This window comes from Dendrobates tinctorius, unplaced genomic scaffold, assembly GCF_039654945.1.
Source record: "Dendrobates tinctorius isolate UK_male_01 unplaced genomic scaffold, ASM3965494v1 ptg000139l, whole genome shotgun sequence".
Classification (NCBI taxonomy): Eukaryota; Metazoa; Chordata; class Amphibia; order Anura; family Dendrobatidae; genus Dendrobates; species Dendrobates tinctorius.
The window spans coordinates 370884-393725 of record NW_027361807.1 but is presented as its reverse complement, the minus strand read 5'-3'; the positions used below and the strand labels follow the sequence as shown (position 1 = coordinate 393725).

Sequence of the window (22842 nt, the reverse complement as noted above, 5' to 3'; positions counted from 1 at the left end):
CCCAATTAGCTACTCCAAATCATTTGTGCTAAAACTCTGATTTAGTGACAAAACAGAAGGGCAGATTTCCACTTAAAAATTGTTAGGCCAAATATAGTGGTGCAGCCACGAGGCGCAATTAGTTACTCCAAATCGTTTGTGCAAAAACTGTGTTTCAGTGGCAAATCAAAAGGCCCGATTTCCACGTAAATATTGTTAGGTCTCATATAGTGATGCAGCCACGAGGCCCAATTAGCTACTCCAAATCCTTTGTGCTAAAACTGTGTTTCAGCTGTGGGCCTAAATTTGTGAAACAGCAGGGGCTACTTACAAAATGAGTGGGAAAAAGGTCATGGGTTAAGTGTTAATGTGAATTAAAGCTAAACTTAACAAAGACCGTCTCGTCCTATCCAAAGACCACTGACAACATCTGTTACAGGCTGGCCTACTGGACTCTCTTTCTTTGGCATCTGCACAGCAGTACTCTTTGTACATGATGCTCAGAAAGAGCATGTGCTCCAGTGGATGGCATCAAGTAGCCTCTCCTCTTCCTCCACCTTAACATCACACACAATACAGCCTTTAGAGGTGGCACCCCAATCAACCTTGTATCCGCCTGCATGAAAAATTTTCAAACACCCAACTGACTGTGGGGAACCTCAGATGGGCCATTCTGAAGAGCTGTTCACTCATTGTATTCCATGGGCATCAAAGTTCTACTCTGAAGAGTCACAGAAAAGTATCTGCACCGATGCCCAAAATTCTTTCGTGTTGGATCCAGAGCTGGATGAAGTAGGATCCGAGCCGAGACCCTCATCACCAAACATTAACCACCAAGAGTGGAGGTGATCTTGATGAGACTCAGATACCAGAGTCACACACGGACTGTACTGTGATGCCAGGGCAGGAAGAGAAGAAGGGTGACTCTCAGGGTGAGGAGTGTGAGAAAAGAGAGGATGACGATGTGGTTGTAGATACCACTTGGTGTGAACCCTGCTGAGTAGCTCAGCATAGGAGGTGGAGGAGGAGGAAGATGAGGAGGTTATGTTGCGGCTTCCCACACAGACACAAAGTAATGCAACCACGACAAGCACTGCATCCACAGCCCCAACTTTGGCTGTGGTCAGCAGTGGTCATGAGTGTGCAGTTTGCAAAGGTAGCAAGGGTTGCCTAGCTGGGGCATTTTTTGAGACTGCAAAGGATGACCCAACACATATTATCTGTCAAATTTACATAGTAACATAGTATTTAAGGCTGGAGACTTTAAGTTTATCTATTCAACCCATAGCCTAACATGTTGATCCAGAGGAAGGCAAAAAAAAACCCATGCGGCAAACACTAAGCTCCATATTGGGGAAAAAAATTCCTTCCCGATTCCACATATGGCAATCAGACTAGTTCCTTGGATCAACGCCCTATCAAAGAATCTAGTATATACTCGTATACCCTGTAACATTATACTGTTCAAGAAAGTCATCCAGTCCCTTCTTAGATTTTAGTAGTGAATAACTCATTACAACATCATACGGCAGAGAGTTCCATGGTCTCACTGCTCTTACAGTAAATAATCTGCGTCTGTGATTATGATTAAACCTTATTTCCTCCAGACGTAGAGAGTGCCCCCTTTTTCCTGTCTCAGGTCTGTGAGTAAAAAGATAGAATCATAGAATCGTAGAGTTGGAAGGGACCTCCTGGGCCATCTGGTCCAACCCCCTGCTCAAAGCAGGATTCGCTAAATCATCCCAGTCAGATGTCTGTCCAGCCTCTGTTTGAAGACTTCCATTGAAGGAGAACTCACCACTTCTCGTGGCAGCTTGTTCCACTCATTGATCACTCTAACTTTCAAAAGTTTTTTCTAATATCTAATCTGTGTCTCCTCCCATTCAGTTTAATCCCATTGTTTCTAGTCTTTCCTTGTGCAAATGAGAATAAAGTTGATCCTTCTACAATGTGACAGCCCTTTAGATATTTGTAGACAGCTATTAAGTCTCCTCTCAGTCTTCTCTTTTGCAAACTAAGCAATCTCAAATCCTGCATTCTTTCCTCATAAGACAGGGTTTGCAGACCGGTCACCATTCTGGTTGCTCTTTTCTGAACTTGCTCCAGTTTGTTGATGTCTTTTTTAAAATGTGGTGCCCAAAACTGGACACAATATTCCAGATGAGGTCTGACCAAAGAGGAGTAGAGGGAAATAATGACTTCACTTAATCTAGACTGTATGCTTCTGTTAATACATCCTAGAATTGCATTTGCCTTTTTTGCTCCTGCATCACACTGTTGACTCATATTCAGTCTATGATCTATTAGTATACCCAAGTCTTTTTCACATGTGCTGTTGCTTAGGCCTATTCCTCCCATTCTGTATATGCTTTTTTCATTTTTATTGCCCAGATGTAGTACTTTGCATTTTTCCCTGTTAAAAACCATTCTGTTAGTTGCTGCCCACTTCTCCAGTTTATTTATATCTTTTTGAATCCTCCTCTCTCCCTTTTCTCTAGTATTAGCTATCCTCCCTATCTTTGTGTCATCAGCAAATTTAATCAGTTTACCCTCAATTCCTTCATCTAAATCGTTGATAAAGATGATGAACAATACAGGGCCCAGGACAGAGCCCTGTGGTACCCCACTTGAGACATTCTTGCAACTGGATGTGCAGCCATTTACGACCACTCTTTGGGTCCGATCACTAAGCCAGTTATGAATCCACCTAACAGTTGCCTTGTCCATTCCATACTTAGTCATTTTTTCAATAAGGATTGTATGAGATACTTTGTCAAATGCTTTGCTGAAGTCAAGATATACTATATCTACAGCATTTCCTTGATCCACCCAATCAGTGATTCCATCATAGAAGGAAATTAAGTTAGTCTGACATGACTTATTAGTTACAAAACCATGCTGACTCTGTTTAATCACTTCATTCTAATCCGGGTACTGACATACATGTTGTTTAATAATTTGTTCCTGGTATAGAAGTCAGACTCACTGGCCTATAGTTGCCTGGGTCCACCTTCTTCCCCTTTTTGAAGATAGGAACAACATTTGCTCTTCTCCAGTCTTCTGGGACTTCTCCTGTTCTCCAAGAATTTTCAAAGATTATGGAGAGGGGTTCAAAAATTTCTTCTGCTATCTCCTTCAGTACTCTGGGGTGTAATTCATCTGGACCTGGAGACTTGAATTCATTTAGGTTAGCTAAGTGTTTCCTCACTATCTTTCTGTTTATAGATATCCTGGATTCTTCTATTCCCTTAATAGGACAGTGAAGAACAGTTGATGTTACATTTCCTTTCTGAGAGAAAACAGATGCAAAATAGGAATTTAAAAGTTCGGCCTTCTCAACATCCTGTCTTACCATTTCATCATTTTCATCCTGTAAAAGTCCTATAGCATCTTTGACTTTTCTTTTACTTTTTGATATATCCCCAAAATCCTTTATTATTGCTTTTGACATCTCTTGCAAGCCTCAATTCATTGTCAGCTTTAGATAATCTGATTTATGCCCTGCAGGTTCTGCAGACAGCATTATATTCTTCTTTAGATATGCCTCCCTCTTTCCATTTTATAAATATTTTTTTCTTCCTTTTTAGCATGTGCTTAAGTTCTGTGTTCCTCCATCCTGGCTTCCTTAAATGCTTCCTATTCTTCCCTCTTTTCGGAATTGTTAACAATTGTGCTTTGAGAATTTCATTTTTTCAAGATTTCCCATCCTTCCTGGACATTTTTGTCTTTAAGGATATCCAGCCATTGGATCCCTCCAATTCTCTTTCTGAATCCCTTAAAATCTGCCTTTCTGAAATCTAACCTTGACGTCTGAGTCTTCACAGGTCTTCCTCCTCTAGTTATCCAAAATTCTAAAATAGCATGGTCGCTACCTCCTAGGGTCCCAGCCACTTTTACCTCCTCAACCATTTCCTCCCTGTTTATAAGGATTAGATCCAAGGTAGCAGTTCCCCTTGTTTTCTCCCCTACCTTTTGGAAGATAAAGTTGTCAGCAAGAGAGGATAAGAATTTCCTTGACCTGTTAGTTTTTTCTGAGAGAGATTCCCAACATATGTCTGGATAGTTGAAATCTCCCATGACAACTATGTCATATTTTTTGGAGAACTTGGCCATTTGATGCATAAAAAGTTCATCCATATCTTCAGCTTGCACAGGCGGCCTGTAGTAAATGCCTACAATGGTGTCCTTTCCATTGTTCTGTCCTTGTATTCTTACCCAAACAGTTTCCACAGAACTCCCAGTCTCTGAAGCTTCAATCTCTGTGCAGATATACGCGTTTCTAACATACAATGCGACACCTCCTCCTCGTTTATCAAGTCTGTTTCTTGCAAATAAGTTGTATCCTTCTAGTCTTGTATTCCAATCATGTGTATCGCACCACCAAGTTTCAGTGATTCCAATGACATCATATTTCTTTTCCTGTGTTAGTAGTTCCAATTCTCCTTGTTAGTTGCCCATGCTTTGTGCATTAGTATAGAAACATTTTAGTTTGTGATTGGTTTCTCTTTCTCCAATATTTTTATTAATTAGATTCTTTTGTCTTTGTTCTTCTTTTCCACTTCTAATAGCAGAGTTCTCAATAGCATTTGTCAGGTGTATGGCTTTTTCTGGTCTTTTGCTTCCCTTCCCATGTTGTTCTAGTTTAAAGCTCTCCTTACAAGTGTAGCAAGGCGACTTCCAAATACATGTTTTCCAGTCTTCGTAAGGTGCACCCCATCTCTAGCAAGTAGTCCATCGTAAAGGTAATTCACTCCGTGATCCATAAATCCAAATTGTTGCTGATCTTTAGAAAGGTCTTTGTTTATACATTGCAATAAGAACACCCCTAAGCTTTCCTTTTTCCAAACTAAATAACCCCAAGTGTAATAACCTGTCTTGGTATTGCAGACCCCCCAGTGCTCTAATAACCTTGGTTGCTCTTCTCTGCACCCGCTGTAGTTCAGCTATGTCTTTCTTATACACAGGAGACCAGAATTGTGCACAGTATTCTAAGTGTGGTCGCACTAGTGACTTATATAGAGGTAAAGTTATGTCCTCCTCTTGAGCATCTATGCCTCTTTTAATGCATCCCATTATTTTATTTGCCTTTGCAGCAGCTGCCTGACACTGGACACTAAATGTGAGTTTGTCGTCCACCCATACGCACAGGTCTTTTTCAGTGACAGTTTTGCCCAATGTTTTACAATTAAGCACATAATTATACATCTTGTTTGTTCTACCCAAGTGCATGACCTTACATTTATCCCCATTAAAGCTCATTTGCCATTTATCAGCCCAAGTTTCTAGTTTACATAAATCCTCCTGTAATATAAAATTGTCCTCCTCTGTATTGATTACCCTGCAGAGTTTAGTGTCATCTGCAAATATTGAAATTCTACTCTCTATGCCCCCTAAAATGTCATTAATAAATATGTTAAAAAGAAGCGGGCCCAACACCGTCCCCTGTGGTACCCCACTGCTAACCGTGACCCATTCCGAGTGTGCTCCATTAATAACCACCCTTTGTTTCCTATCCCTGAGCCAGCTCTTAACCTACTTACACATATTTACCTCTATCCCCATTGTTCTAATTTTATGTATCAACCTTTTGTGTGGCACCGTATCAAAAGCTTTTTCAAAGTTCATATATACACTACATCCACTGCGTTCCCTTGGTCCAGTCCGGAACTTACTTCTTCATAGAAACTCATCAGATTAGTCTGACAGGAACGGTTTGCAAAAAAAACTCAGTAAAGGCAAAAATTGCAATAACTTGTTAACGACTTGCATGAAACTCCAGCTTCCAGTTTACCCACCACAATTGGGGTGAGTGAGAGGTGGTCAGCTATTACAGAAGTGTAAAAAATAATCTGGCACTCAAATGATTGCTATAGAAGAAAATTTTTATATTTCCAAATTATTTTCCAAATTATAGCGTTTCGGTCTATTCAGTGACCTTCATCAGACTGAAATAAGCAAACAAAATAGAATAGTGGAATCAGTACATGTCCTATATCAAAGGTGAATCACAAGAAAACATGCAAAAATTAAAAATAATGAAAGGAGGGGAGGGACAACATGAACAATGTACGATCATAGCTGTGTATGTCAATAACAAGCAAATGCACTACAAAAATAATGAAAAACAAACATGATTCAAATGAGTCAATTGTACAATCTTAGTATGACCCTTATAGAGATTCAATGCATATTTGAATATTCAGGATATACATAAGTGCACTATACTGTAGATTTCACTGAGGACCTGGTATATTAAAGCTAGAATATAAAGGAAAATGCAGAAAAATACAGAGAAAATGTAAATGGCCTCGCTTACCAGTTTTATGCTAATGTGAATAAGCCCCATAAACATAGAAAGCTGGAGCATCTGAAAGCAATGAGACCATCTGTGAGATTACCATAAATTATAAGAGACAACGTGGAAATGCCCAGAAAGCGTCTTACCGGTTAGGTGTCATGTGAAAAGAACCTGGGAGACGGAGCGCTCTGTGGTAGCGGTGAGAGCCGATGAGAAATGCGCCCTAAGAGTACCGGTGACCAGGACGCTCTGAAATAGCGATGTGCCCGGAAGTGCGGACGCTATGTGAAGCAGACCAGAAGTGCGTCACTGGGATCTCTCTGTACGGAAGTACTCAGTGAAATATACTGGTGGAACACAAACAGGAAGAAAGTAGTGCAGGAGGCAGTCCAGGAATATCAATGAGAGATGACTCATCACTGGAAAGCGTGTGTACAGGAAATATCAGAGAAACAAGGAATATCATGACGGGACCTAGGAAACATCAAAAAGGATCTCATTAAATAAAGTGCATATTAAAGAGAAGCATTATTTAGTTTGTCTAAACATGGAACAATAAGGATATAAAATAATATCACTACACAAGAAAATAAGGAAACGCCATGTGTAATAAAACATCATGTTAGAGCAATTAGAGATCAAATATTAATATTGCATGAGAAATACTCATTACTGCACAATTATTATTACATTTATTATTACATATATCTCTGAAAACCGAATTAGTTCAAAATAAGCCTGTAACGTCGTATTCCCTATTTAGTCCCATAGGTTCAAGACTCTGTAGGTAATGAAACCAAAATGCTTCTCTTAATTGAAGCCTTTGTACTAGGTCCCCGCCTCTTCTATTAATATTAACTTGCTCCAACACCAAAAAACGTAACTGTGCTATTGTGTGTCCTGTAGTATTGAAATGATATGGTACCAGAAGGTGATTCCGTTAGCAACGTATGTCCGATTTATGATGTGAAATCCGATCTTTAATTGCCTGGGTAGTTTCCCCTACATAGATTTTGCCACACGGGCATTTTATGGCATATATGACAGATTTAGACTCGCAAGTGTGGAAACCCTGTATTGGGATATCCAAACCTGTGAGGGGATGGGAAACTTTGGGGCCTTTGAGGACATTTGCACATTGAGCGCATTGAAGGCATGGGAACGTACCCCTTCGTTGGGTTTGAAGAAAAGTTTGTCTAGGAACTATGCGTGTGGAACCAATATCAGCCCTAATAATCTTATTCCTCAAGTTACTCGGTCTTCGAAAACAAGGACGAAATGGAACTTGAAATTCTTCAATATTTGGAAAACTATCCCGCAAAATATGCCAATGTTTACGTATTTTGTTGTGTATTTTATAAATCAGAGGGTGGAATGTATGGATAAAAGGGATTCTCCGAGTATAGAAAGCTTTGTAGAAATATTTGCTTTATACCGATGTTGTCGTGGATAACCTCTCTGTATGAATTTCTCTTCCATCTCATTCATTCTTTGTGTACGTACTACAGGGTCACTGACAATTCTACGTACTCTCTCAAACTGAGAGAGTGGAACAGATTTTTTGTTGCCTTCGGATGGCAGCTTTGATAAAGCAATAAATTATTGCGGTCAGTGTCCTTGACAAAGAGGTCTAGTGTCAAATTTCCCTCATTGTCCTGAATAACTTTAGTATCTAAAAAATTGATTTCATTTTTATCAAAATTTAAGGTAAAGGTTAGTTCGGGCCAAATTTGATTAATTTCATCAAAAAATTGTTGTAAACTTTCACTCATGCCTTTCCATAAATAAAAGACATCATCAATGTAACGACGCCATAGTAAGCAATGGGACAGATACAATTCATTAGAATAAGCATAATTTGATTCGAAAAATGACATAAAACAGTTTGCGTATGGGGGGGCCACATTTGACCCCATCGCTGTACCCTGAATTTGAAGATAAAAAGTATCTTCAAAAATGAAGAAGTTCTCTTTAAGAACAAGTTCCAATAGTTCCATGAGGAATGAAATTACTATCGGATCAAAGAAAGAACCCTCCAATAATCTTTTAGTAGCTTCCATGCCCTTTTGATGTTGAATCGACGTATATAAATTGTTCACATCGAAGGTCACTAACAAGGTACCTTCTGGTAGTTTACCACACCCTTGTATAAGTTGTAAAAAAAGATCCTGTATCAAGAAGAAAAGATGGAGTATCTTTGATAAGGGGTGTCAAAATTTTTTCCAATAGTATAGACAGAGGAGAAAGGATCGAATCTGTCGACGCAACGATTGGTCTGCCAGGGGGCTTATCCAGTCTTTTGTGTATTTTTGGTAATATATAAAAGACTGGAATCAATGGATTCTTTTTGATTAAAAAATCTCTGGTTTTATTATCTATGATATGTAATGTTAACGCTTCCTCTACAGCAATCTTAATCTTCTCTCTGATCAATATGGTGGGATTATTGGGAAGGGGTCGGTACACATCCAAATTGGATAATTGAGATAAACTTTCATTGATATAATATGTACGGTCCATAATCACTGTAGCTCCCCCTTTGTCGGCAGGCTTTATTATTATATCTCTATCCTCTGTTAATGTTCTTAAGGCTATTTGGTCTATACGATCAAGGTTAGATCGAACCATGAAATCACCTCTAATAATACTCTTAGAGTAATCAGATACTTATCTGTTAATTAATGTAATAAAGGTGGTAAAAAAGTACTACGTAGTTTCAAACCTAGGTCATTCAAATTTATTGGTGTTGGGTGTATCTCAGAAAACGCTAAATTATTGGGATTACTAAAATGAGCCTTCAATCTTAGATTTCTATAGAACCTCTGTAGGTCGATGTCTAGCTGAAAAGTGTTAAATCTGTAAGTCGGGCAGAATGATAAACCTTTTTGCAATAGACGTATTTGTGAAGAATTTAAACTTTTGGAAGAAATGTTAACCAATAATTGGCTTACGGAAGTAGACATGATGACTGTGGAATGGCACCCCCGCTCCACGACGGCTATCCCTTCAGTCCCTGGTGTGACTAATCTTATGTCAGTTAAGGATAGCAGAATAATAAATTAGCAGAAGGTACATTTTAACCCAATGGTCAATTTGTGACCCATATAAAATGTTGTTAAATCATATTGATAACAGAAACGGGTACTCAAGGTTAGTAGTTGATGAAGAAAACCTCAACGCGTTCCTCCTATTCGGATCATCAGGAGGTAGATAGTCAGATGCATTCCGCTGACCAGTAGGGTGCCAACCTCCACTGACAGGAAGGTATCCAGTCATAGGGACAGTTCAGTCGGGTACTCATTTGTTTGCACATGTCACTTTATGTCTCGTGTTTAATGCACTTGTCTTGCACCTTTTCTACTGTTGCCTAAGAACCTACCTACATTGGTGACACATTTACTCTCCTTTCCTGAATAAATGAGTGACTGTATGCTGCACCAGTCCAGGGCTATCTAGGAGTATTAGGTTCAGCCATCATGGAGCGGGGGTGCCAATCTCGATTGTGTTTAGGGTGCCAACCTCCGTTGGTAGGTAGTTGTTATCAGAGACCCAGTGCAGGGCCAATTTAGGTGACACGGTTAGTTGTTGTTTTTCTGTGTGGTGTCCTGTTTTTAGCTTATTTTCAATAAAGGTTGTATCTATTTAATCTGATTATTGGTATGAGTAAGGCTGGAGTCACACATAGCGACTCACCAGCGATCCTGACAACGATATCAATGTGTCAGGATTGCTGGTGAATTGCTATGTGATCGCTGGTGAGCTGTCAAACAGACAGCTTCAACAGCGATCAGCACAGCGATGCCCAGCGCCCGGCGTCGCTGTGCACGTTAGTAACCAGCGCACTGATGCAGGAAGCTGGAAACTAACGTACACATCGGGTATCCAAGGGACGTGTGTCCCTAGATACCCGATGTGTACGTTAGTTACCAGCTCCCTGCATCAGCGCGCTGGTAACTAACGTACACATCAGGTATCTAAGCGATGCACGTCCCTTGGATACCCGATGTGTACATTAGTTACCAGCAGATCGCTGGTCTCCCGCCTGTCACACTCAGCGATGTGTGGTGGCCAGCGGGAGACCAGCGACCAAAAAAAAGTCCTGGCCTTTCCTGCAGCGATCAGCGATACCGGCAGGGGGGCCGGTCGCTGATCGCTGTCACACACAGCGATGTCGCTGGTGAGATCGCTGTTGTGTCACAAAAATTGTGACACAGCAGCGATCTCACAAGCGAGATCGCTATGTGTGACGGGGCCTTAAGGCTCCTTCCAAACTCATAATTGATTTTTGAGCTTACGTTGTTAATTTGACTTTAATACCTTTCCACCTGGTATATAACGATGGTTTCCAAAAGTTGATGGCCGTCGCAGTCCACCAGTACCAGTTGCCCAGTCTCCCTTACTTCTTAGAGAAAGCTGTGCTTGCACTACACCAGCATGTCACCGACAACATCACCATTTTCCTGAAAAAATGTATGCCTCCAGGATGCATTTCATTACTGACAACTGGAAGAGTAAACATGAGCAGAGGCATTATATTTTGTTGACTGGGAGCTGGGTGACTTTGGTGGCTGTGGGGGCAGGCAGTCAAGGGGCTGATTCACAAGTCTTTGAATCCCCAAGGCTTGTGAGACAAACCTCTGTATATAACACTTCCTCCACGTTCTCTATGCCCTCCACCTGTGCTCTCAACCTCTCCCTTAATCAGACACATGTTCCAACAGTGCAGATAGAATCTCCCCCACCTCCGTACTGCGCAGCCATGACTCACCGCAATCAGGCAGTGTTGGCAGCGAATTATTCAGGATACTCTCCAAGCATTTGACAACAGAGCTTCTTTATTCAGGAGCAATATATGATAATCTTAACAGATCAGGAATAAATCATTTGTGCGTTTCTATCTGTGCAGCATCTACAGCAGGCTGCTTCTCTCATACACAGACACAGGAAAAACAGGAAATACAGCCATATGCTCTCCCTGTGTGAGCCTCTGGGTGTTTTTTTTGTTCTAACTTTATGAACGGCATACAAATCTAGCAACTAAACACTCAGACGGGAATGGAGTTGTTGTACCAAACATATTCAAACACCCCCATTCAACAACTACTTATCCTGTTAGTCCCATTGCGGTTCTGAATTCCACAAACTTGGCTCTTGATAATTACTTTGTCATACCATCAGCTATCATCTTGTCAGACTCGCAATAAACAAACTCGAGTACACGACGTTCCACTAAGTCACGTAAGTGGTGATGTTTTACATCAATGTGCTTAGTCATTGCACTAATCTTCTCACTGCTGGCAAGTTTAATGCATCCTTGGTTGTCGTCACAGATAACTGTTGATTGAGAATTTCACCTAGCTTTGCAATTTATTTTTCATTGTGGTAGCTCAGTAAACTCCTATGTCTGGAGTTGGTGAAGGGACTCATCTCTTCATTAGCAGCATTTATCCACTTCTGCTTCTCTTGAACAGGCAGTTTTTGCATTTCTTGTCATGACTGTGGCTCTGGTTCAGGAAGTGTTCTGACAATATAAGAAAGGCATCTAGCTGGGATACCTTTGTTTGGCCTTTCTGATCTCCTGACTGGAGGTTGACTTGGCTCTTCTGTGTCTTCCTTGGTGGATTCAGAGCTTATCCACCCTTCAGTGTTTTCTTTTCGGTGTCTGGGTTTGGTGATTGAGATTCTTGTTCTTGCTTCTTAGGTTGAATAACTGGTGTAGCTTCATGGAATTTGAGCGATAAATAGTTTTCATCAATCACTACATCTCTGCTGATTGTTACAGTGTTGGTCTCTGGGTGCAGGATTCTGTATCCCTTTTGACCTTCGCTATAGCCCACCAGGACTTCTTGCTTTACATGCGATTCCCACTTGGAACATTTTTCTTTGAGAACATACATAAACGTTTTGCTTCCAAATAGCCTGAGGTGCTTCAGGTTAGGCTTCTCGCAGATCCATAGCTTATATGGAGTTTTATATGTGGCTTTACCTGGCACTCTATTTTGAAGAAAGCAAGCTGTTATGATGGCTTCTCCCCAGTACGTTGTAGGTAGATTTGCATCAAACAACATACCTCTTCCACTTTCACAGAGATTACGGTTCTTTCTCTCTGCAATGCCATTTTGTTCTGGGTTGTATGGAATGGTAGTCTGGAACACTATTCCATCCTTTTTCAAAATGGTTTGCACCTTACCACTTGTATATTTGGTTCCATTATCTGCACGCAGGGCTTTTGGCATTCTTCCAAATTTGTTAAACACTACAGGAAGATATTCTTCAAGTTTCTGTGGAACTTCATCCTTACTGTGAAGGGGGTAGGCGACTGTATATCTGGATAATATCAATATCATCCAAACTACAAGCATCATATGGCGACACTAAAGTACCTCATCAACATATGTCAGTAAATGACCAATAAATGTATATATGAACAATAGGCACTCCCAAACATATATATATACCCTATAAGAAACTTGGAGCATGAAGGCCAAAATATCATAAAAAGGTGTTAGGCGTTGGATTTCTGCTTTTACTCCGCAGGGATCCAGACCCTCACATTCTGCAGTCTCCTGCTGTTTATCTACTGCAGAGGAGATTGCAGAGGAGATTGCAGCAAATCTCTCCTGAGGCTAAGTCCTTCTGTCCTCCTACTGAGCATGCTCATGGGATGATCACCCATTGGAGATCGGGAGTCATGTGCTCAGGTCCCGCTCCAGATCGCATTGGTCCATCTCAGAGATCTGGAAGCTTGCGGAAGGTCCCGGCTGCTATAAAAGGCGCACATGGCTGTTCCGCCATGCGATAGTATAGACTTGTTTGCTGCTGTGTGTATGAGGACGGATATATGATTCTGGTGAATGACTCATTAAAAAACCCCTTCCCTCTGATATTTTGTATATGGTTAGGGACTGAGTTAAAATCAGCGCCAGCGCTCCTCTGCTGCAACATCCACAGCTGCTAGCATCCGACATTGCGCTTGTGCCTTAGCCTTGTCGTTTAGCGGCAGTGTCCACGCCGCGCTGCAGTAGCAGCCCCTTTGCGTCCGCAGTTGCAATGCTCCGCACACGGTAGGTCTAGCGGACGTAGTGCCGCCGTCTTGGGCTACTCCTGTGACCTGATAACGTGTGTGCATTTTTACTGAGTACTGTGACTTCAACAGGCTCAGTCTTTTGTGTTTGTACTTATTTGGCATCTCTGTGAATTAACTGAGATTGCTCTGCACACCTGGGTGAAGTTTAATCCTGTGCGCAATACCGCAATATTGCTCCTGCCACCACTTAGCAGCGGTTATATCACCTACTGCACGGTGGACCCCGAGCGGCAAACGCACTTTATTATTCTTTTTATTTAGTACGTTCCGCCGTTCCTATCAAAAGGCAAAAGTTTATTGACAATAGCACAAGAATTAATACAATAAATATAAAATATGGAAAATAATAAAATGAAAGCAGAAAAGATTTTGAAGGGAATGGCACACGATCTCAAGAGATTGCACATACAAAAATTGGTAACAGGTATGGTAACTGGGACATATCAAAAGTGGAAAAGGGAAGTAAAAAATGGCATATACCCCCAATGACTAACAAAATACACATAAGTTCAAAAAGATTATTATCAAAGGGATGCCAACTGTAAAAAAGGAATCCTAAATGATCAAGTGAGGTTTCACCAAAATTAACGGAACCACCTTTCAATACAAATCACATCCAAGTGAATACAGTGTTAGGGAAACAAAAATACATGATCACAAAGAGAGTAAATGATTCCCCCATGGTAGCCTGTATGTACATGTGCAGAGCAGCAGCCCAAAAAGCCACTGGGAGTTGTTTTTAATTCTAACTTTATGAACAGCATACAGATGTAACAACTAAACACTCATAGACAGGAATGGAGTTGTTGCACCAAACATATTCCAACAGGCAGTGTCAAAATTAATATGCCTTTGATATCGCAGTCACACAAATCAAGAGTTGAGGACAGGTATCCTAGCCAAGTTAGAGCAATTGCTGTATCCACTAATCCTGGAGCCAGGGAAGGCCATGCACGATAATGATGCAAACCTGGTGGCGGCCCTACGCCGTTGCAACCTCACACACGTGCCTTACAGTACATGGCTCTCATGTCCTCAACCTGGTGGTACATCAATTTCTCTGCCACTATCCCGACCTGGAGGTGCCTCTGCAGAAAGCATGGTCGCTATGTGCTCAGTTTCGACAATCGCACCCCGCAGGTCATCGACTTGCATCGCTACAGAGGTCTTTCAGCCTATTGGCTTTATTAGTGATGTTTCAACATGTTGCAATTCCACTTTGCACATGTTGCAGCGACGGAAGCAGCAGCGATGAGTCCTAATGCAATATGTCCTTTTGCATAGCATGGGCCAACGCAGTTCGAACATGATGCAAATCACGCTTGTGGAGTGGGCACTGGTGAAGGACCTCTGCATCCTTCTGCACAGTTTTAAAATGACTACTAAGATGATTAGCACTGATGATCAAGAGTTATCAATGAGTGGAAAAAGCTGCCACGAGAAGTGGTGAGTTCTCCTTCAATGGAAGTCTTCAAACAGAGGCTGGACAGACATCTGACTGGGATGATTTAGCGAATCCTGCTTTGAGCAGGGGGTTGGACCAGATGGCCCAGGAGATCCCTTCCAACTCTACGATTCTATGTTTCTATGATGATGCCGTCATCAGCATCACTATTCTGGTTATCTACATGCTGGAGCACACTTTGAATAGTCTGCGTGAGGAAGTAATGGTCCCTGAGGAAGAGTTGCAGGCAGAGGATGAGGAAAGAATAGCAATATCTTAAATTTCCAGACTGTTGTTGCACAGGCAGGTTCCATGGGAGGGTGGCCTACAGCAATGAAGGGGGCATAGTACCAGACAAACTGTTAGTGAAGATGCAAGAGCCGAGGAGCAAATTGAGGAGGACGAGGTGATGGATGTGCAACAGTCAGGAGATGAAGAAGATAATGATATGGGTCGCCCTCCCAGGGCTGTGGGGTACTCGGTACCGGGCCGGTCTCTCAGAGGGGATTGTCACAGCAGCGGCGACCCGGTCCGTGGCCCTGGGTGCCCATGTAAAAGGGGTTGAGTTGGGAATAAAGTTTATAAGTGATTCGTGATGCCACCTGTGGTGTTCGGCAAGGGAGGTGTTAAGCCGATGCTGCAAGCAGATCCTCTGGGACAGATGGTGTAGTGCAGCAATGATGTTGTAGCCCTCCACAGGTAGGGCTGTTGGTCCCAGGGCAGTGTAGCGGAATGTTTAGGAAGAGGGTGCAGTGTTTGGCACAGAGATGTAGCAGTGCTGAGGATGTTGCAGGAGGGAGGCAAGGACACAACAGGGTGCAGTTTCTTTACCTTTACTTGGCAAATGCAGTCCAGGGTCCTGGTTACAGATGACACAGGAGCAGGCTAGCCTGGAAGCAACTCAGGGATCTCGTTATTAGATGAGTTGTGTAGTCTCCTTCCTAGCGCTGGCTTGAGGGACATCCAGTACTGTGTTACACTGAAGTTCCTCCTTCTTATCTTCTCTTAGAACTACCTCGTATGGCAGACAGCTGTAGCCCTCTATCTCTCTTGGCTCACCCTTCGCTGTTGTGCCTCTGAGTCTTAGTTGGGAATTGAGCATTTACAGCTTCCTATTCCTCTGGTTTCTGTTGCAGGACCTTCAGTATCCGTACAACCATGGAGACCAGGCTCCAGATCATGCGCTATCACCGGGAGGGAGCTCTCTAGCCTCAGCTCAACCTCCAGCTTCTCTCCGCACGTCTACACTCGTTACCCTACTCACACTAACTAACTAATTTCCCTCCCTGGCCCTCAGAGAGCACTCCTCCCCCAATCCTGGTTCAGAGCTCCCTCTGCTGGCCTGGAGTGGGAACTGTGTTGCATGACATGGTTAACTGTTAGAGAGACCCTTCATTGCCTCCAAGCCTGACATCACCCTCCCAGGAGGAAGGCAATGCCACTGTGGCGACCATACTCCTGGGGTGCCACATTCCCCCTAGTGCAAGTCAGTACTCCTGGACTGATAAAAGAAAACATGAAAAACATGTAAACATGTAGACAATATGAAGGTTACAAAATTTAAGAAAAATGAAAAATTTACAAAAACCACATGCTCCAAAAATAGTCTTATGATGATAAGTCCAAGCATCAATGTCCATGGTCCATTCCTGGGCAAAAGGTGAACTATGTACAAGTTGGTTTTGACCACACAAGTCCTGTGGTCCAATGTCCATCAAAACATGAAACAAGAACTTCAAAAAGGCTTCTTACAGAGTCTCTGTAGGCACAAAGCTTGACAACAGTTACATATATGCACAATTTCAACATTCACATAAGCTTGTCTATACACGATATCTGATGGGCGGTATACCTTGTGTAGTACGGGTAGACCTGCGTAACTCTGGTGTGGGTAAACTAGGTAGTATTCTCCTATGGACTCTTAGTCTCACCAGGGGCATGACAGATTCACCACTGGCAGTGCGAGGGTTCTCTGGTTCCACTGCTGGTATGGCATCTGCTACCTGAACTTCCTGATTTTCAGAGTTCTCATGAGTCACTTCTTCTTGTACTACCAGTTGGGGAAATGTCAACACTGGCACCACTATGGCATCATTTACTTTAGTGCAATTGGCAGGGAATTCTCCAAGTATAGTGCTGACCTTTTCTTCTTCCATGGGTTAGATGTTATTTTGTTCTTCCATTCTTTCTCTTAACTGGTCAGGGCACAATTTCAAATGGTCCCTTGATACTGCTGCTGAGGTTTCTCCTCCATCTTTACTAATAAGGCACACCTTGGTATTGTCAAAATTTGAGGGTAGAATAGTGTAGGGTTCAGCTTCCCCTTGGTCATCCAATTTATGCAGTCTTCTTTTCCTCTTGAGAACTTGATCTCCTGGTGACAAGGGGACTGCAGGTTCATTTTGGTTGTAGTTCCTCTTTTGCTTTTGTCTTGCCTGAGCTAGACTCTTTTCCACACACTCTTGTACTCTTCTGTACTGTTGCTGCCTCTCTGTATCCCAGTCAGCATCTGGTGATGTCACTTCAGGTGTCAGGACTCCCATATCCAAATCAATAGGCAACTTGCCAGGCCTCGCTCTCATTAAGTAGGCTGGAGTGCAGTTGGTGGAATTCACAGGAATGTGGTTGTAGAGGTCTACAAGATCTGGCAACTTTTCTGGCCATAGATTCCTCTACTCCAAAGGCAAGGTCTTCAGTAGGTCAGTCACTACCTGGTTCATCTTTTCACACATGCCATTGGTCTGTGGATGGTACGGTGTTGTCCTGATCTTCTTGTAACCGTACAAGTTACAGAACTCCTGGAACACATCTGCCTCAAAAGCTGGACCTTGATCTGTAAGAACTCGCTCTAGGTATCCATGTGGTCTACAGAAGTGCTGCTGGAACGCTCTGGCTGCTGTCCTGGCCGTTTGGTCCTTGACAGGCACAACTACCAGGAATCTTGAGTAGCGGTCCACGATGGTAAGAGCATAGATGTAGCCTGAACGGCTTGGGACCAGCTTCACATGGTCTAGGGCGACCAACTCAAGTGGCTGTTTGGTTATTATTGGCTGTAGAGGAGCTCTCTGGCTGTTTCAATCCTTTCTGCGCAGGTTACATTGTCCACACTCCTGGCACCACTTTTCAATGGCTTTCCTCATACCAGCCCAGTAGAACCTCTCCTGGAGCAATGTTTCCAACTTCTTCCATCCGAAGTGGCCAGCTCCATTGTGGTATGCTTCCAGGACCATTGATGCCTCTCTCTTTGGGACTACCACCTGCCAGACCAACTCATGAGTGCGGGCATTGATACTCCTCCGACACAGCTTTCCTTCATAGATGAACAGCCGGCCTCTTTCCTTCCACAACTGATGGGTTTCTTCAGGAGCATCCAACTCTGGGCGTGAGTCAGCTTGTGACAGTAGCTCCTTCACCATGCGGACTGCTGGGTCATTATCCTGCATTTCTGCCCAATCGTGATGGGGCAATGGATTTAGGGTGACCTCTTTCAAGCCAGACCGCCTGTTTCTCACTCCTTGAGCACATTGGGCCGCAATTGGCTGGTGGAAGGGAGGTAACTCTATTTCTTCAAGAGCCTCGGAGTCTTCTCCTGCATCTGGCAGATTAGGCATTCTGGACAGCGCATCAGCATTGGCATTCTTATGCCATGCCCTGTACTTGATGGTAAACTCATAGTTAGACAGCCGAGCCATCCATCGCTGTTCCAGTGCACCTAGTTTTGCAGTTTCCAAGTGAGTCAACGGGTTGTTGTCCGTGAAGATGGTAAACTTGGCAGAAGCTAGGTAATGCTTGAATCTTTCAGTCACAGCCCAGACTATGGTGAGGAACTCCAGCTTGAAGGAACAGTAGTTGGCATGGTTCCTTTCAGTGGGACGAAGCTTCCTGCTGGCGTAGATCACTCTTTCTTTGCCATTCTGTACCTGTGACAGTACTGCCCCAAATCCCATGTTGCTGGCATCAGTATACAACACAAAGGGCTGGTCATAATCTGGGTAGGCCAGAACTTCATCTCCTGTGAGAGCCATCTTCAGTCGGGTGAAGGACCTCTCCATCTCCACCGTCCATTCAAATGTGGAACTTTTCTGTTTGGCTTTCTTGGACTGCCCCACCAGAAGATTTTGCATAGGAGTGGCTATTTCAGTGAAGCCTTTGATGAACCTTCGGTAGTAGCCTACCAACCCGAGGAATTGGCATACTTCATGGAGGTTGCTGGGCTTCGGCCAGTCCCGGATGACCGTGGCTTTGTCAGGATCTGGTGCCACACCTTCTGCACTCACTACATGACTGAGGTACTGTACTTTGGGCTTCAGGAGGTGGCATTTGGAAGGCTTCACCTTCAGGCCAAAGTTGGACAAGGCTTCAAACACCTCAGCCAGGTGCTTGCTTCAGATGGTCTTCATAAGTCTTGGAGAAAACAATGACATCATCAAGGTACAACAGGACCGTCTCGAAGTTCTTGTGTCCCAGACAGCACTCCATTAACCATTGAAACGTTCCTGGGGCGGTGCAGAGCCCGAATGGCATATAGTTGAACTCACAGAGACCCATTGGGGTGGTAAATACTGTTTTCTCCTTGTCTGCCTCTGCCACGGGAACCTGCCAATACCCACTAGTGAGATCTAAGGTGGAAAAATAGTTAGCAGTGTTAAGTGCAGCTAATAATTCCTCAATTCTGGGTAATGGGTAGGCATCCTTATGTGTAATGCTGTTAATTTTCCTGTAATCAACACACATTCTCATGGTACCATCCTTTTTCTTTACAAAAACTATTGGAGCTGCCCAGGGGCTACAACTGTCTCTGATAACCCCTGCTTCCTTCATCTCTCTCAACATACCTTTGGCACATTGGTATTGTGTTGGGGGTATAGGCCGGTACCTTTCTTTTATGGGTAGATGATCTCCAGTGGGGATATGATGTTGAACCCCTTTTGCCTTCCCAAAATCTAGAGGGTGTTTGCTGAATACCCGCTCATACTCCTGGGTGCCTCTGTAAACCCCATTTTTCTGGTATGAAGGTGTGGAGTCAGTTCCCACCTGCAGTTACTGGCACCACTCCTCCCGCTGCTTTACAGAGCCATTGTCCTCCACCTGGTCGGATGAGACCAAGGGCTCTGCTGCCTGCAATGCATTATTACTGACAGTGAGCAGCTTAGCAACTGTGGCATACCGAGGTATTATGGCCTCCTCCTCCCCACAATTCAGAAGGCGTACAGGTGCTCTCCCTTTACGTACATCAACTACCCCTCTGGCTGTCAGGACAGTGGGCCTGCTATCTGAGTATACTGGTTCTACCATTGCCTGGTAATCTTTTCCTCTGAGGCCTATGGCTGCCCAACACCAAATCAACATTTCACATCTGGGGGGTATTGCAATGGGGAAAGCATCACTCACACTGACGCTGCCAATTTCTCCGCCAGAGAGTTCTACCTGCTATCTTTGCATCAGGGCCTTGATCTCCTTCTGCAGGACTCGTTGTTCATTGGAACCAGCAGTCTCAGCCACCTGTTGCAACAAGACAATAACCTCGGAAAGACAATTTTCAATTAAATTTGTACCAAGAGTCATCATGGGATTACATTCTCGTCGATCAATATCCATAACTATCAGACCTTGAGATTTTAGCTCTACCCTACCCACTTTAACAATAATTTCTTTACATCCCACTTGTGGTAAAGACTGACCATTACTGGCAACTACTGTTAGTTCATCACTTGGGCCACGGGTGAGTTCAGAGTCTGCCCAATACCGATTGTGGAGGATATATGGCATAGTGGTCACCTGGGAGCCAGTGTCCAGCAAAGCGTTCATGGGGATGCCGTCAATCACCACTGGAAGGATCGGTCTCCCTCCCACATACTTGGCTCGCCAGTTCCTTGGGCCTTGTGGTCCTACTCCTGGGGGTTGGCCCTCTGCCCTAGGGGTTACTCGCTTAAAGGACAGAATCTTGCGACGTGGCCTGCTTTGTGGCAGTGACGACAGATGGGACGTCCGTACTGGTCATAGCAATCGTTGTTCCTCCCTCGGAGTGGCGGGGTTCTCCTCTTCTGGAGCCACGGGACATCCTCTGGACTGGAAGCAAGCTGGATCTTCTCCTTGGAGGACACCTGCAGGGACTGCACGGTTTTAGTAAGTGCAGCCATCCCTTAGGTCAACTCCTGGACCTGAAGACGCAGCTCTTCTGTTGGATCTTTATCCAGGGTCTGTGCATCAGCCTCCACAGGGATGGAAGGGAAAGATGTTGCTTCCTTGTGGTAGGTGATCGCTGGGTGCCTAGGGGGCGCTGGACGGCTGACAGTTGGTTCCTGCAGCACCCGAATAGCCCTGTCCTTGAAATCAGCAAAGTCCAGATCAGGGTTCTGTAGGGCTATGATGCGCAGCTGTGCTCTGTGGGTGCTGGATAAGAGTCCTTCAATAAATTGCTTCTTTAGCAGTCCGTCTCCATCTTTCACACTGTCAGGGTCAATTTGCTTGACGGCTCGCAGCGCCTCCTGCAGAAAGCACAGGACAATATAAGGGACTGTGTTGTGAGTTCATTTTCCCCTTCACCGTCGATGTCTGATGAACTCCCTCTTCTGGTGAAGGAAGGTAGTGAGGCTGATTACCAAACACCTGATCTGGTAGATGATGACTGGGTAACAGGAATTTCTGACTGGATATAAGGCAGCCGACGCCCTTCTGAGTCGCTGGTGATTTCTCTGCTGGATTCTTGGAGACCAGTCTGACTCCTGCTTCCCAAAGATAAGTTTTTGCTCTGCTATTGAACTTATTAGTTTTGTTTTGTTTACCTTGTTTTTTGGAGTTCAGCCATCCCCGGTCGGGGGTGTCCTGAGTTCCATTTTTGTCTCTGATCAGTTTGTCTCTTTGCTCTGTCTTCAGAATTTACCTGAGTGCTGATATAGTCTTTTTGAAGTCCTAGCGACTTGAGGGCCTGTTTTTCCTATCAGACAGTTGGGACATTTTTTGGTAGGGTTTTTTACGGATTGCAGACAGCAGCTTTTCTATCCTGTCCTTTTTAGTGAGCTTGGGCCCCATCGTTTGCTCAACCTATCTTTCTGTGTTAGTGTTTTCATCTTGCTTCACCGTCATTATATGTTGGGGGCTGCCTATTGCTTTGGGGTCTGCTCTGGGGCAGTTTAGATTTCCCCTTTCTTTCTTTAGGCCTATTTAGTTCTCCGGCTGTGATCGAGGGGTCTAGGGCATCGTAGGAACCCCCCACGGCTACTGTTAGCTATTGTGGATAGGATCAGGGGTCTGCAATCCGATAGCTACCAACCTCTCCGGTTTTCTGGACTTAGCTTGTATTTTTGTTTTTTCCTCCTTCGGTGACTCATTCATAACAGGACTGTTTAAAATCCAAAGAACCTGATCTTGATTTCAGCTGCAGTTCGGGTGTCAAAGGAACTTCTTAGCTTGGCCAAAATCTTTTCAACAGTCTCTTTGTCAGTGTCCTGCCAGGCTTTTACTTCTCTCTGTGCTGCACCTGTTAGCTGCCCTATCAGGATGTTCACCTTCTGGCTTTCAGATAGAGGATACACCTCAAACAAACTGCACAGTCTCTCTTTAAATTCACTCAGGGTATGTGACTCCCCTGAATACTGCTGTAGCCATGCTGCTCCCGGTATGTAAGGCATAGACAGCGGCATTATGGGGACCGCTGCAGTGGGTGCTATTGGAGCCGCAGCCTCGTTGGGCACTGCATCTTGCGGTGCCCTGGAAGCAACACCGGCTGCTGGATTCAGCGGTGCTGTGGGGTCGGCGGGGGTGTCCGCCGCTGCATTGGCGTTGTCCTCAGACATTTTCTCTCCCCCTAGTTAACGGTTGCCAGGCCCCGAGATTGAGCGGCTTACTGGCTGTCGCTCCTCGGCTGGATCAGGGGGCGCCGGAACTGCAGGCCTCAGCTTTTCACTTCCCGCATGCTCTTCTCCTTTCTTGATTCTCGGCTGGCTCCGCCCATGAAGGCCTGCCCCCTTTTCTTCCCGAGCGCACCAAGCAGCGGGATAATGGCGGCAATGGCACCAACAGTCCACAGTACAC

General features: G+C 44.0%; 1 long non-coding RNA gene across 1 annotated transcript in view; it reads right to left on the bottom strand.

Moving 5' to 3' along the window:
• LOC141048976 (uncharacterized) overlaps window positions 1-6648 on the bottom strand; it is a 42805-nt gene extending 36157 nt beyond the window's left edge. Inside the window, exons 1-2 of the long non-coding RNA XR_012220224.1 lie at window positions 6424-6648; window positions 6296-6346 (exon numbers count right to left, since the gene is read on the bottom strand). This is a non-coding gene — a long non-coding RNA (uncharacterized lncRNA). The remainder of the gene's footprint in view (window positions 1-6295; window positions 6347-6423) is intronic.
• Window positions 6649-22842: the final 16194 nt, after the last annotated feature.